Raw genomic sequence first — 14,601 nt, 5'->3', positions numbered from 1 at the left:
ATGACATCAATGTGAGATTCATATAGTCTATGCTACCATAATCCTGACCAAATATGACATCAATGTGAGATTAGGACTGAAATATGTTTTAGTCTTTTTTCAGCAGGAACTCCCTTGACATCAGGAACTTGAAGCAGCTTAGGCAATTGGTACTGGCATCTGGCATAGACTTGGCTTCTGAGTCCCTGATCATAGGGCTCGTTCTCTGAACCCTGGTCCTTTCAATATGAAAGAGCACATTCTCATAACAGTCTTTGCCAACATTGGTGTGCCTTTTGGTGGTGGAGATGCCTTCTCTATCGGGGCCATCAATTTCATCAAAGCTTTCTATAAGAAAATTATCAGCTTTGTTGCATTATTGATCATAGTAATCACAACACATGTATGTTGTTCATTCCCTGTTTATTCTCAGAGCTTGTTCTCAGTGGTGTCAATGACCAACCAAGTCCCGTGGGTTTTTCCTGGAATGATTTGAATTTCACTTGCACAAAGAAAAAATGTGGATATCATCTGCAGTCAATTATTTGGGCACAATTTTTCCTTCACTATGAAAGATCTTTTGAATATGACCTCATTATTTGCAAGATTAGAGTACTGCTTCTTTTCAAAATAGTAGAACCTGAAACTGTACTTTACATGAGCTCAAGTAACTACACCTAAGTCTTTATCTGAGCTCAAGAAAGACCTTTGAACAACTTATCTAAGTGCTTCTTAGTAAAGTAAGACCTTTCACATCCAATCTTTCTAACTAGCCCAGAGTTGATCTTCAAGAACCTAATTTCTGAGTAGGTAGGTGGGTATAGCTATATAGAAAAGTGTTTCTTGACCTTATCCTCAGGTCATGAAAGCTCTTATTTGTGCGTAGCTCATGTAAGGTAGTTATAACCAACCCAATTCTTTCAACTAGCAAGCTTTAATCATACTTTCTTCTTTTGTTTTCAAGTGTTTTCAGACTTAAGTTTGGGTTAATTGACGACAGTGATGGTAGAGTATTCATGCAGGTTTTAGGTTATGGGTGGGCAAGTCTGCTGCGCAAATATCTAGTACAACCAGCATATATGTGGTGGACATCCAATCTAGTACAAGTTTCTCTGTTTAGGTAAGATGGATGCATCTTTGACATGTATGTGCCTATGAGTTTCAAGAAGTGATCAAATCGAATAAATTTACCATTTTTGTTATAGTTCTGTAGGTTAAAATATTGAACTAGAAAATTCATGTCATTAGGCAGTATGAGGAGTGACCGTAAAATGGCGACCATCTATGATTCAACTTCTCAATAGAATAAGTTAGATTTTCATTGTTTTTTTTGGAATTATTAGAGACATGGATTATATTAGTTAAATATGAGAAATGCCCCATCTCAGAGGTAATAATCTAGTAAAATCTAGATTTTTTTTCTTAACTTGAAAATGTTTGTTGCACTTCATTTGAATATGTAGAGGCCCTCTTTATAAACGTATTCCTATGGCATCAATAATGTATTCCTGTGACATCAATGAAAATTTATGTAGTTTAGATACCAGAAGCCTGACCAGGAGAGTTGCTTCTAGTTTAGCTCTTGTTCTTAGTTCTATTTCCTTTTAGACATTTTATTAGTAGATTAGTAATCGATTTGTATCTACAATATATCTTGAAAGAGTTTTCTTATCACCTAAAAGGCAGCCCATTTCTTGCTACAGCAAAATTGTAGATTACCAATCAAATTTATATGTATAATATATGTTGAGAGACAATAAGGGTTTCATTTTGATTCCCTAAAACCCTCTAGGCCAATTATTGTTCCATTCCTACTTCCCATTTTGTTTCCCTTTGCCCATTCCAATAACCTAGCATAGATATCTTCACAACTTAGTAAATTGCAAACACATTGTTTGGTTTTACCTTCTCTCAATATGACATCAATGTGAGATTCATATAGTCTATGCTACCATAATCCTGACCAAATATGACATCAGTGTGAGATTAGGACTAAAATATGTTTAGTCTTTTTTAGTAGGAACTCCCTTGACAGCAAGAACTTGAAGCAGCTTAGGCAATTGGTACCAGCATCTGGCATAGACTTGGCTTCTGAGTCCCTAATCATAGGGCTCGTTCTCTGAACCTTGGTCCTTTCAATATGAAAGAGCATGTACTCATAACAGTCTTCACCAACACTGGTGTGTCTTTTGGTGGTGGAGATGCCTTCTCTATTGGGGCCATCAATTTCATCAAAGCTTTCTATAAGAAAAATATCAACTTTGTTGCAACATTGATCATAGTAATCACAACACAGGTATGTTGTTCATTCCCTGTTTATTCTCAGATCTTGTGCTCAATGGTGTCAGTGACCAACCAAGTCCCATGGGTTTTGCCTGGAATGATTTGAATTTCACTTACACAAAGAAAAAATGTGGATATCATTTGTAGTCAATTATTTGGGCATAGTTTTTCCTTGAGTGTGAAATATCCTTTGAATATGACCTCATTATTTGCAAGATTGGAGGACTGCTTCTTTTCAAAACAATAGAACCTGAAACTGTACTTTACATGAGCTCAAGTAACTACACCTAAGTCTTTATCTGAGCTCAATAAAGACCTTTGAACAACTTATCTAAGCCCTTCTTACTAAAGTAAGACCTTTCACGTCCAATCCTTCTAACTAACCTATAGTTGATCTTCCAGAACCTAATTTCTGATCAGTTAGGTGGGTACAACTATATAGAAAAGTGTTTCTTGACCTTATCCTCAGGTCATGAATGGTCTTATTTGTGCATAGCTCATGTAAGGTAGTTATAACCAATCCAATTCTTTCAACCAACAAACTTTAATCATACTTTCTTCTTTTGTTTTCAAGTGTTTTTAGACTTAATTTTGGGTCAATTGAAGGTAGTGATGGTAGAGTATTCATGCAGGTTTTAGGTTATGGCTGGGTAGGTCTGCTGCACAAATATCTAGTACAACCAACATATATGTGGTGGACATCCCATCTAGTACAGGTTTCTCTGTTTTTGTAAGATGGACGCATCTTTGACATGTATGTGCCTATGAGTTTCAAGAAGTGATCAGATCAAATAAATTTACCATTTTTGTTATAGTTCTATGGTTAAAATATTGAACTTGCAAGGGAAAAGCATTATGATAATTTTGTTTCCTTCAAATGGTATCAACAATACACTATCCATCGAAATTTGTTAATATGCAAAAAAAAATATGTCGCCAAGAAGATTCCTAGTCGAATGCTGCTCTTGACTAGGGACTCCTCATAAAAATGACTAAGCCAAAAGCATTTTCGTCAATCCTTCTACTTTATAAACCTCCATGATTGTGTAGAATATGGCCTGATTTGGCCTAGAGACACAAGACAACAACAGAGCTTCGCCACCCTTCTCAGGTTTCTCCTGGTGGAAAGTTTGGATATTTTATTTATAGGGATAGAACATTTCCCTTTTTGTAATTATGAAGGAATTACAATTGCTCAACCATGAAGCAAGTGTTTTTGAGTGCTTGGAACCGATCATGCTCTCTAAAGAGATAAGTTTTTTGAGGAACCCCAAAGCCTGCAAGACAACCAGTTAGTGTTGCCAAACTTGTCGCCGGACAACCCGCTGATCCAGGCCATAGCAACTTCTTCTGCTCTTAGGATTTGATCTGATATATCAAGAAAGAATATTTTAATACAAAGAAGTAATGTATGTGGCTCATGGGTTGCTATAGTGCATAGATCCTCTCTATGTGCTCTACCTCCTATCTCTCCTAGATATATTTGCTCAACTATGGAACAAAATTCTCTCGAAAGAATGGAATGCCTCTTCCTCCTAGTGACCCGGTTATAACACAACCCGAAAGCCTACTAGTGGTTAAGTTTGACTACATCAACTCTTAACTAGAGTTACAAAATAGACTCTTCTAGAGTCTTTTACATCAAAAACACGTGGCTATCCCCATTTCCATGAATAATTGGGCCCTACACGACATCCTCTCGAACTATAGGTTTTAAAACAGGAAGGCCAACTTCTAAGTAATATAATGTTTGCATACAGAGACTGATCGACGTGATTCTTGCATCGTTGGAAAGATATTTGAGTGTAAAATAGAATTAAAAGGTGCTATGCATAAGCAACAAAGTTTTACCCCAAAAAAACATCATTTTATTACTCAAAACACTCCCGGAAAGTTTCATACCTTGTTTCTCCAAACTAGGTCACACCAGTAAAAACAGTCCCATGAGCTGGCTCCTCCACCTTTTCCACTCCAAATGCATATATATGGATGAAAAAAATATAATTATATAATTTAGATCACGATCATCAAATTTTCATCTACTTCATCACATGTTTTCATCACTCTTAAGATGTTCTTCCATGGCTGCGACTCAAGTCCCTTGATATTTTCCTCCAGCTGAACATTTATCTCTCTCTAAACTTCATCTACAACCAATTCCATTTTAATTTGTTATGGAGACTTTATCTATAACTATATTATTCCTCATATTTCCATAGTAGTCCTCTCATCATCTCTAGTTGTAGTTTGATTTCCGCTACTTCTCTCTGAACCTTTACCATGAATCTCAGCCATCACATATTTCCTTCTTCTATGAGCTTCTCCCTACTCACTGTGAACTGCACACAAGCCACTCCAACAAGCTAACTCCATCAACATATTTGTAAATACCATACTGATCTCTTCCATTCTTAGTCTTCTCCTTATATTTTTGCTGACTCCTTTCTCCGGAATCTTCATTTGAGTAGTCCCTACTCTTATGGCTTCTGCATGTAATTTACTCACCTTCTTCCTATGAGAACTTTGTTATTCTTCCTCACTTTCTACTACAAGGTTCCTTGCCATCATCCTCAACTTCAAATAATAATCACTGCTACTTGTAACTGAAAACAAAAGACAATTACCGCCTTGTTGAATATTCCCTTGAACACACAACTACTGTTGCAAAAATCTTCTTACTGTTGTCATCCCTTTGTTGTTACAAACCTTCCTATTCTTTAAATTAGAACCATTGTTCCTCTCGATTTCTCATTATCCAACCATAACTTTGGTGATCTTAAATTTCTGAACTTAACTTTTTGGGCTATGGCACGAGCTGGATTCTGGAGCCTTCCGTCCACCCTCCAACTGTCGGCCTCTCCTCTGGAAGTACTACCCATTGACGGTTCTCCGTGTACTGGGCTCATCTGACAACAACAAGGGCACTCTTATCCTCATCACCAGCCACATTGCAATGCATTTTCATTGTTAAGTTCTCCGTTGACAGACCATTTGGGTTTTCGGCCCCAAGCTTCAAATCTCGCCCAAGTTCGAATTCTGCTGTCCTGTAAGCTTGGTAAATTCTGCCTCCTGTGATGTCATGGTCTTGCTTTAATGTTGAGCTGGGTTCTCAGGTTTGCAGCAAGTCATGTTGGTGCCCCAATGCTTTGAAGGAGGTGCTTATACCGCAGCCCTGGCCAAGTATTGTTTTGTTTAAAGGTTGACTTGAGTATCTTAGTTGTGTTTCGTAACTAAATTGCGTTTAACCAATTCTTTTTTGTTGGCCTGCTAGGTTTCACCAGAGGTCTTCTTGTCACTCGATAATGGTGGCGCAAATATTTCCTCCCGAAATCTGGTCAAGGGTTTTGAGCTTAAACCTCATCCGGCCTCCGGGTATGTGGGTTTATTCCAAATTCCTCTAGTCTATAGGCTTTATCTATTAAGAAGTGGTTTTTTTTATCAGCCATCTAACTATGTTGTTTCCTATTCTATTCTATTTATTTGAATAATTTGTATACCTATCCGGGGCTCCGAGTATGAAGACCTCGTGGCTATGTATTTTGTGTGCTCCGACTTAAAAATCTGTCGACCTGCTATCTCAGGTTCTGGGTTCTTGGCCAACCAATTCAATGTAATTAAATTCTCACGGAAATGACTTAACTGTATTATTGTATCTGGAATTGTTGTAACCGGAGGTTCATTACCAACTGAGGGTTTCATTTTGAAGACTTCATGTGCTTGTTGTAAATACTGTTATTAGCTACCTGGTTGAAGAAAAGTGTCGTTCTCATACTTTAACCCTCATCTAGTCTCTGGTGTTCTTTTTTTTGTACAGATATTAATTCAATTCTAAGCATTAAGTTGTTTCATATTCACACTGTTCTTGTTTTTATTTCTAGAAATGATTGGGGTTTCGACCCATTGCGTCTTTGTGGCACTAGATATGTAAATTGTAATACTTATTTCAATGGCTTGATTTTAGATTCATTATCCGATTGTCCCCTACTTTTTGGGGTTTCAGTTCCAAGTTCAGATTGTTTCAAAGCCAGAATGATAAATATTTATTTTTGTTTCTCATTAGCTTAGTTTCTCATTCTTTTACTTAGGGAAATTTCTTTTTTTTTCCAAATAGTAATGAAAATGAGGGTTGGATTCCAGAACTCACTTCTTGTTTATTACAGTTAAATTCTATAACATTTAAGGCGTGGTAGAATTTGTTCCTGATACATTGTAAAGTTTAGCTGTTTTCACAGAGGCATATATATTTATTTCTTTGTTTTCCCCAGAACTGTAATTTCCTTTGTTTTTAGTAGTTTTCTAGAATCATTGTTCTTGGTCTTATAATTCCCTTTTAAGAATAGCTACATATTAAACCCCTAAAGGGTATTCCTTGTAAAATATTTCCACTAGTTTCACTAATAAATCTTACTGAGTTTTTTTTTTTTAAATAATCTTACTAGCCTCTGTAGGTTTCTAGAGTACAATTTAGTAATTCTTTTAGTGGTCAATATGCCTTAACCGAACCAATTCTTATATAGTCTTTTCCAACAACATACATATCTTTGCTTAATAATTAACTAACCTACAGAAGGATAAATATATACTTATCTAACTCCGACAGTATATTTTGTCAACTGTTGAATCATGTTCGACTAGAAACACTGATTTGCCTCCCAACCATGAGACTCGCTTTTAAGCCCAAGTCTCCCCTCGATCTGTCACCCACATGCAGAGTGTTTCCTGTAAGACAAACAATATTACTAATTTACAACTATCTGGTCTTAACCAGATGTAGCTCTTGGAATCTGTCTGACATATCAGCACAAAAATCTCTCTCTTTCCTCTCCTCTCTTCATCTCAAGTACCAATACCCTCTTGATCTTTTCCCTTGAGAATAAATCTACAAGGAAGTAGTTAGGGATAGTTAACTGCCTATCCTAACTACCTAACATGTGAGAGTTACATAATCGTCAATATCAAGACATTTGCCTCATGCACATTTTAATCAAAATAATAAATATATAAACTTAAAAAGTAATATCCAGTTTATTTACTGCAGTAATTAAATATTTACAATTTACTGGGGACATCACATCTCCCCCCTAAGACTAAACATCGTCTTGATGTTTCTCTGTTGCAAATAAATCTAGACAAGTCTCCCTCATCACTTGTTCATCCTCCTAGATGGCCTCCTCTGGCCCAAAGTGTTTACATTTCACTTTAACTTGGGTGATAAATCATTTCCGCAGCATTACTTCTCTTCGATCAAGTATAACCAAGGGTTCGACCGAGAACTCGCCTTCCATTTTGACCTAGACACAAGAAAAATTTAGGTAGTTCTTTTCCTTTGGCAATTTTGTCTTGGCAGATTTATTTAGAATTAAATTCCTTGTATATCTTGCCAATTGATTATATTCCTAGGATTATATATATATATATATATATATATATATATTAACACAAAAACATGGAAAACATTGTGCACACGTATGTGGCTGGGCAAGGCGAGCTGGTAAGCCACTGGTCCAATTCGAGCCAGGATCTGGAAAGGACCACAGAATCGGGGTGCCAATTTAGCACATCTGCTCCATTGTAATGTACTCTTCTTGGCCCGTACATGCACATAAACATGATCTCCAATTTGAAATTCCCGAAAACTTCTCTTTCGATCAGCAAAGTTCTTTTGTTGGTCTTGTGCAGTCTTTAAATTGGAACATACTTTTTTAACCATCTCCTCCATTTCTTTTAACATGTCTGGTCCTAACATCAACTTATCCTCTAGTCCGCCCCAACTTGAAGGTTTCCTGCACTTGCATCCATCCAATGTACTCATTTATAACGATGTGTGGTAACCGTTGTTATAAGAAAACTCTACCAAATGTATGTAATCCTCCCATTTGGATGGTTGTTGCATTACGTAAGTTCGCAACATATCTTCCACTACCTGATTTACTCGCTTGGTCTACTCATTCGTTTGAGGGTGGTAAGCAGTGTTGAAATGCAACTGTGTGCCTAAACCTTCAAGTAAGGCTTTCCAGAAAGCTGATATAAATTTACATCATGATTGGAAATTATGAACTGTGGTAATCCATGTAACCTAAAAATTGGTTGCATGAATATGTTAGCAATTTGTACTTCGTTGTAGGTTGACTGTACTGGTATGAAGTGAGCAGACTTGCTCAATTATCCAATACCACCATTATTGAATCATTATGCTTTTTAGACTTAGGTAGTCCTGTAATAAAATTGATGGAAATGGTTTCCCACTTAATTTCCAGGATAGGAAACAGGTGTAACAATTTGACTGGGTGACGGTGCTCCGCTTTCACTTGCTGACATTCCAGAAAGCGAGCCAAATACTCGATCACTTCTTTCTTTATACCAAGCCAAAAATATTCCTTTCTTAGTGCGGTAATTAGCTTCTGGTATCCAGGGTGGCCTGCATAAGAAATTGTATGATATTCATCTAAAATTAAGTCTTTAATATTTTTTTGGTTAGGTACATATATTATCCCTTTATAAATCAACATACCTTCATGATTTATCTCATATCCTAGTTGTTGTTCATTTCTATTTGAAATTTTAGCTTGTTGCCATAAAAATTTGTATACTGGATCAAGTTTGGCTGCCTCTTTAATTAGCTCATTAAAGGTAGTTGGCACCTCACTGAAAGAGACATCATATATACAGTGTACCTTCCGACTTAAGGCGTCCATGTCACGATTCTCCAAGTTACCTTTCAAGTGCTTTATTTCAAAATCAACCCAACAAGCTTGCCTAGCATTCAGAGCAGGCTGCTTAAAATAGTTAGTTAAACTATGATGATCAGTCATTAAAAGAAATTTCTTACCCATGAAGTAATTTCACCACATCTTTAATGCATGAATGACTGTTGTTAGCTCTAAGTCATAGGCTGAATAATTTTTCTCATGCTCCTTAAGGTTCCTAGACTCATAAGGAATCACTCTTCCTTCTTGCATTAGCACGCCACCAACACCTTCCTTGCTGGCATCTGTACAAACCAAATAGTATTTATTTGGGTCTATAATTCTCAAAATAGGTGTGGTGGTAAGTAAATGCTTACGCTGATCAAAACTCTTTTGACACTCCACAATCCACTTAAAAGTTTTCCCTTTCTTATGCAGAGAGGTAATGGGATATGCCACCCTGGAAAATCCTTCGACAAATCGCCCATAATATCTGGCTAGACCCATGAATGACCTTATATCTGCCGCGTCTTTTGGTACTCACCACTCCATTATAGTTTTTATCTTTTATGGGTCCAAAACAATTCCATTCTTCGTAATGACATGTCCTAGATACTGGATTTTTTTCTTCAAGGAAATCTCATTTGTTGTATTTAGCATACAGTTGATGTTCTCTTAAAATTTGCAAAACAATACAAAGATGTTCTTTATGTTCCTCTATATTTCGAGAGCAAATTAATATGTCATCGATAAATATCAACACAAATTTATCCAAATACTGATGGAATATATTGTTCATGAGACACCTGAAAGTTGCAGGAGCATTACTTAGCATGAAGGGAAACAAAACAAACTCGTAATGTCTATAACGAGATATAAAAGTTGTTTTAGATATATCTTCTTCCTTAATTATGATCTGGTGGTAACTTGAACGAAGGTCGATCTTTGAAAACATGGTTGCACCCTGCACCTAATCAAACAACTCGTCTATACAAGGTAATGGGTATTTATTTTTGATGGTCATTTTATTTAACTGGCGGTAATCCATGCACATTCGTAGGGTTCCATCCTTCCTCTTAACGAAAAGCACTAGGGATCCCCAAGGTGATACACTTGGGTGGATGTATTTTTTATCAAGCAGTTCTTGTAACTGCATTTTTAATTTTGTCAACTCTGGTATACTCATGCGATAAGGAGCTCGGGATAGCGGAGTAGCTCCTTGAATCAACTCAATGGTGAAATCTATATCTTTTTTTGGAGGAAGTCCTAGAAAATCTTCAGGAAACAGGTTTGGAAAATTATGTATTACAGGTATATTTTCTAAAGAAACAGTTTTTTCCTTTGAATTAGCACATCCTACCTATATCGCATAAATTTGACATCCTTTTTTGATACATTTTGCTAACTGAGAGGCAGTGAATGGTCTTAATTTTAGAGGTCTCATTATGCCTTGAATTTCTTGTCTCTTTCCTTCTTCATGCATATAGCTAATAGTTTTTGTTTTACAGTTAATGAGGGACCAATGCTTTTCCAATCAATCAATGCCTATTAAGATATCATATGATCCTAGGAGAAATACCTTCAGGTCTGCCACAAGAGACTGACCTGCTAACTTTAAGGGGTAGCTGTTGACCTTGGCCAATACCCTTATCTTTGCCCCCGTGGCTAGCTGCACTAACCAAGGGCTCTTAAAATTAACATCTTACAAGCATAATTGTTCTACTATCTTAGGGCTAATATAACTCAAAGTAACTCCTGGATCAATTAAAATATATATAGTTTGGTTGAAGATTTAACCTTCAAATTATATCATGGTTGGTTGGTATTCCGCCTGATGGTCCTCAAGGGCAGAATTGATTTTTGGAATGCTTCTTGCCACTTCTCCCACAATTGATGCTTCTTGAATCTAGGCAATTTTATCAGTTCCCTTGCGATAGGAACAATTTTTGACATAATGTCATCCTCTGCATCCCCAGCACTATACTGTGGGTCTAACTGCTATTTCCACTTCATTTCTGCCTGACTGCTCTTTAGTATTGGACTTAGTTGGAAATTTAAATCTGGGTTCATTTCTATTCATTTTTCTGTTTGCTAGCCCTTTATGGGGTCCTTTGCTAATTATGGCTTTATTTCCCTTGCTGCTAAAAGGAAACTTAATTCCCTTTTTATCAGCCCATCTTTTTCCCACCTCCATTTTTCATGTTTTGTTGATAGCATATCTAAGCTTTTCGTATAACTTCATCTAGGGTCTTCGAGTTATCGAAATCGAGACGCTCTTTCATGAACAATGACAGACTGTTGATAAATCGTTGCATTTTCGCCTTTTCCTCCCGTATGTAAGGAACATACCAAAGCAATGATGTAAATTTTACTATGAACTCATCCATAGAAACACGACCCAATCGAATATCATGAAAATCCTTTGCCTTTTCATCATAAAATATTTCAGTTATATATTTCTCCTTCAAATATCTTTGAAATTTTTACCAAGTTATGCTCTGCTCATTCACTCCACGCACAATTTTTACTTCCTCCCACCATAGGGTGGCTTTTCCTTGCAGCTGAAAGATGGCCAAGCGAGCCTTTAAGTTATGGTCGTATTCATACAGCTGAAAGTACTTATTCATATTAATAAGCCAAGCTTCAGCTGCCTCTTCCTATTCACCATCAAAGAGGGGCGATTTTATTTTTTGAAATTCTCCTTGCAGTTTTATCTTTTGTCTTTTCTATGTTTTGTTTTCTGATGCATTAACAGATTTTCCCCCCTAATTTTCTCCACCGCCTTCCATTCCTAAGTACTCAGTTCAAAATTCTTATTCACCAGTCATGTTCCTGTGCTTTGGGGTGGGAATTGGTTGTCTCTAATTCTGTCTATCAGACAGACTCTTCATAATATTTTCTTTCTTCTGCATTAGCCTTTCATTATCTGGTCATAACAGGGCCATCTCATCCTTCAGTTCTTGCACAGTTTCCAAGATTGCAGTGTTGGTATTGCGTGGTTCTTCCCCCAACTGTACCCATACCTCAGGATTAGCTTCTTGAAAAGATGTCGATCTTGTTTCTGTCATAGATCTGTGGGGTGTAATTCGAGTCCTCCTCATGCTAGCTGCTTCTCTTTCTTTCTCTGTGCATATCAAAATATTGTTAATCATTTATTTCTAAAGGTCTCAGCTTTGTAACCTGAGGCTTTGATACCACTTGTAATGTTTCTCCTTATTAACCAAAAAAAAATTGTTACAACCATAAAACTTAACTTTACTTGTTAGCTCTGCTACATATTGGGACACTTTGAAGGTCAAATGCAGGTCTGGCCGGGTTGTTATGGCTAAAAGGGGACTTGTATCAGTCACCCTCCCCATTCTCCTTCACTCCGCTACACTCTCATAGCCCCTGCTACCCCCGCATTGCCTCTAAAACCCTGTATAAACCCATTTCCCCTCAGGACCCCGGGCGCAGAGTTTAAACCATCATATGATCGTAACCACATGACCGCGAGCCTTCATAGATCCTTTCCCTGTGACATTCGACATAAATTTGCACGATTGAACCCACGCTATCCGATCATCTCCGTCGCGATTGGACGGTAGTCTCCTTCCCCGCACCATCAAATTGACCGCCCAATAACCTGCGATCAAAAGCAGTTTTAGTCACGTCCTGTCCGCCACGCGTCGCCCGATGATAGGTATCAATCAGTCATGTACGATTATTACCCTACCCCCGATAGCGGTGCGATAAATACCTCTTACCGCCCATACACCCATTCCCACTGGTTATCTCTCGTGCATCTCCTCCGCCTAATGACCGTCGGATCCGTCACATCCAAATCCAACGGCTCACGATTGTTTGCCCCGCGTCCGTCGAATACCTCCCGCCGAGAGATCTCCACCATTCATGCACTTGATCCAATGGCCGATATCTATTCCCGTCATGTTCATGCGTCCGCCATGCTGTCCTCTCACCCATAGCTTGTCCCATGCACCCGAAGGACGAAAGCGATCACCTACCAGTACCCGGAACACTAGATCATCAACAACTGCATTCAAGAGGCATTATAGACGAGAAGGAAAGGTACAGAGTTAAGCAGGTAAATGCATTCAATGGTTATGGGATTGCATCCCATATAACAGTCCACCTGCCGGAGAAGTACAACAGAGCGTCCAAGGAGATCAATTTTGTTCACTATAGCAAGCAATTGTACTCAGAAGTTCTGCCAAGCAGTTAAAGTGGTTGGTGGTCCATTATGGCCCCTCCACACATAGAATAGCAGAACATTTTTGTAATCAAACTCTATATATACCCAAAAAATAGATGTAATCAAGGTTGATGGTTGTTGTTTTGATGTCAGGTTCAACTTCTAGAGACTGTAACTACTTTGATACTTGCAGTGTCTCGTCAGCATTTTCAGCTAATACAAGCTTCTTTTACTGTTAATTGCTCACTTTCCACCTCTTTTCTGTTCTAGGCTGTGCTTGATTTGCATTTTTTCTTGAACTCTTGATGTGTAGCATTAGAGGGGCTGTCATCCCACCTCTGTGTTATAATCTTGCATGTATCAGTGAATGTATTAATCAGGTTTCTTTTCACTTAGTGACAGAGAGATGTCATCCTGTCTGTGGACTAGGGAATTAGATTTGCAGACCTTTTTACTAGTTGCAGCCAGCCATCACAGGGTCTTGTGCATTTGCTAGCGTAGTCAGTATTCTCCATATTTACCAAATCCTTAAACTGTGAGTAACTGGTGGTCTAAAGCCTTGTAGTCTGGGGGTGTTCATGTGTGTCTGGAGTCAAGCAAAGTAGGAGTGGTTATTTGGCTTGAATATGCATCATTCCTTCCATTCATCCATTTCCAACATTGAGTTGAGTTTGTGATGTCTCGAGCGTCTCCGAGCTACAACCTAGGAGAGTTTCTTGGGGAGATAACATCGATTGGTTCGTTGCCGGGGAGAGGAGATTGAAGCTCAGCTTCCCTAGGAGAATGACACAGTTCCATGCTTTGATGATAGACAAAGTTTGGACACATTTCTGGTTGTAATCATCTATCTGGCGACTCTACTGGAGAAACTAACTGGTGGCAACTCCACGTTTCAGTTCTAGCTCATTTTGTGAGGCATACCCAAAGAAATCCTCAGAAATCACCAGCTAACCCAGTGCCTGACCCTAAGAAGATTGCTAAGCAGAAGAAAACATCACAGAAAGGAGCATCAGGATCAGGTAAGCCTAAGAAAACTTATCTATCTCTGAAAGATAAGGTTATAGCTGAGGATATACAGTTTGAAGATTTAGTGCCCAACACTGTTAGAATAGAAATACCTTCAGAGATTCATACAGCTCCTTGTTTAGTTAGTTCCCCTTTGGATCCCAGTCTAAAGAAGGCCTCCCACACGGTCCATCAGTTTCCTTCATTTCTGTCATCTATTTCATTACTTCCTACCATTCAATCTACTAGTAGCCTTCCACCTATCCCAGTCATGGCAGGCCAACAAGCTCCCAGGAAGATGGAAAGAATTATAGCTGCTAGGTATGGACCCCTGGTCTTGCCTGTTCCTTTGAATGTTATGCCTGCAGGGGAATATCATAAATATATGCTAAAGTTTACTGGTACAGAGGGAGTAACAACCAAAGAACACCTTGAATCTTTTTATAGTTATGCTGA

The 14,601-nt window shown here is 38.0% G+C and overlaps 1 pseudogene; it reads left to right on the top strand.

Moving 5' to 3' along the window:
- The first annotated feature begins 2,119 nt into the window (after positions 1-2,119).
- The window catches only part of LOC149158050 (PI-PLC X domain-containing protein At5g67130-like), a 72,970-nt pseudogene continuing 60,488 nt past the window's right edge, over positions 2,120-14,601 (top strand).

Source organism: Pinus tabuliformis, chromosome 5_2 (genome assembly GCF_031772625.1).
Source record: "Pinus tabuliformis cultivar Carrire ecotype Pingquan chromosome 5_2, CPIR1, whole genome shotgun sequence".
Lineage (NCBI taxonomy): Eukaryota > Viridiplantae > Streptophyta > Pinopsida > Pinales > Pinaceae > Pinus > Pinus tabuliformis.
This window is presented reverse-complemented; position numbering and strand designations above follow the sequence as displayed.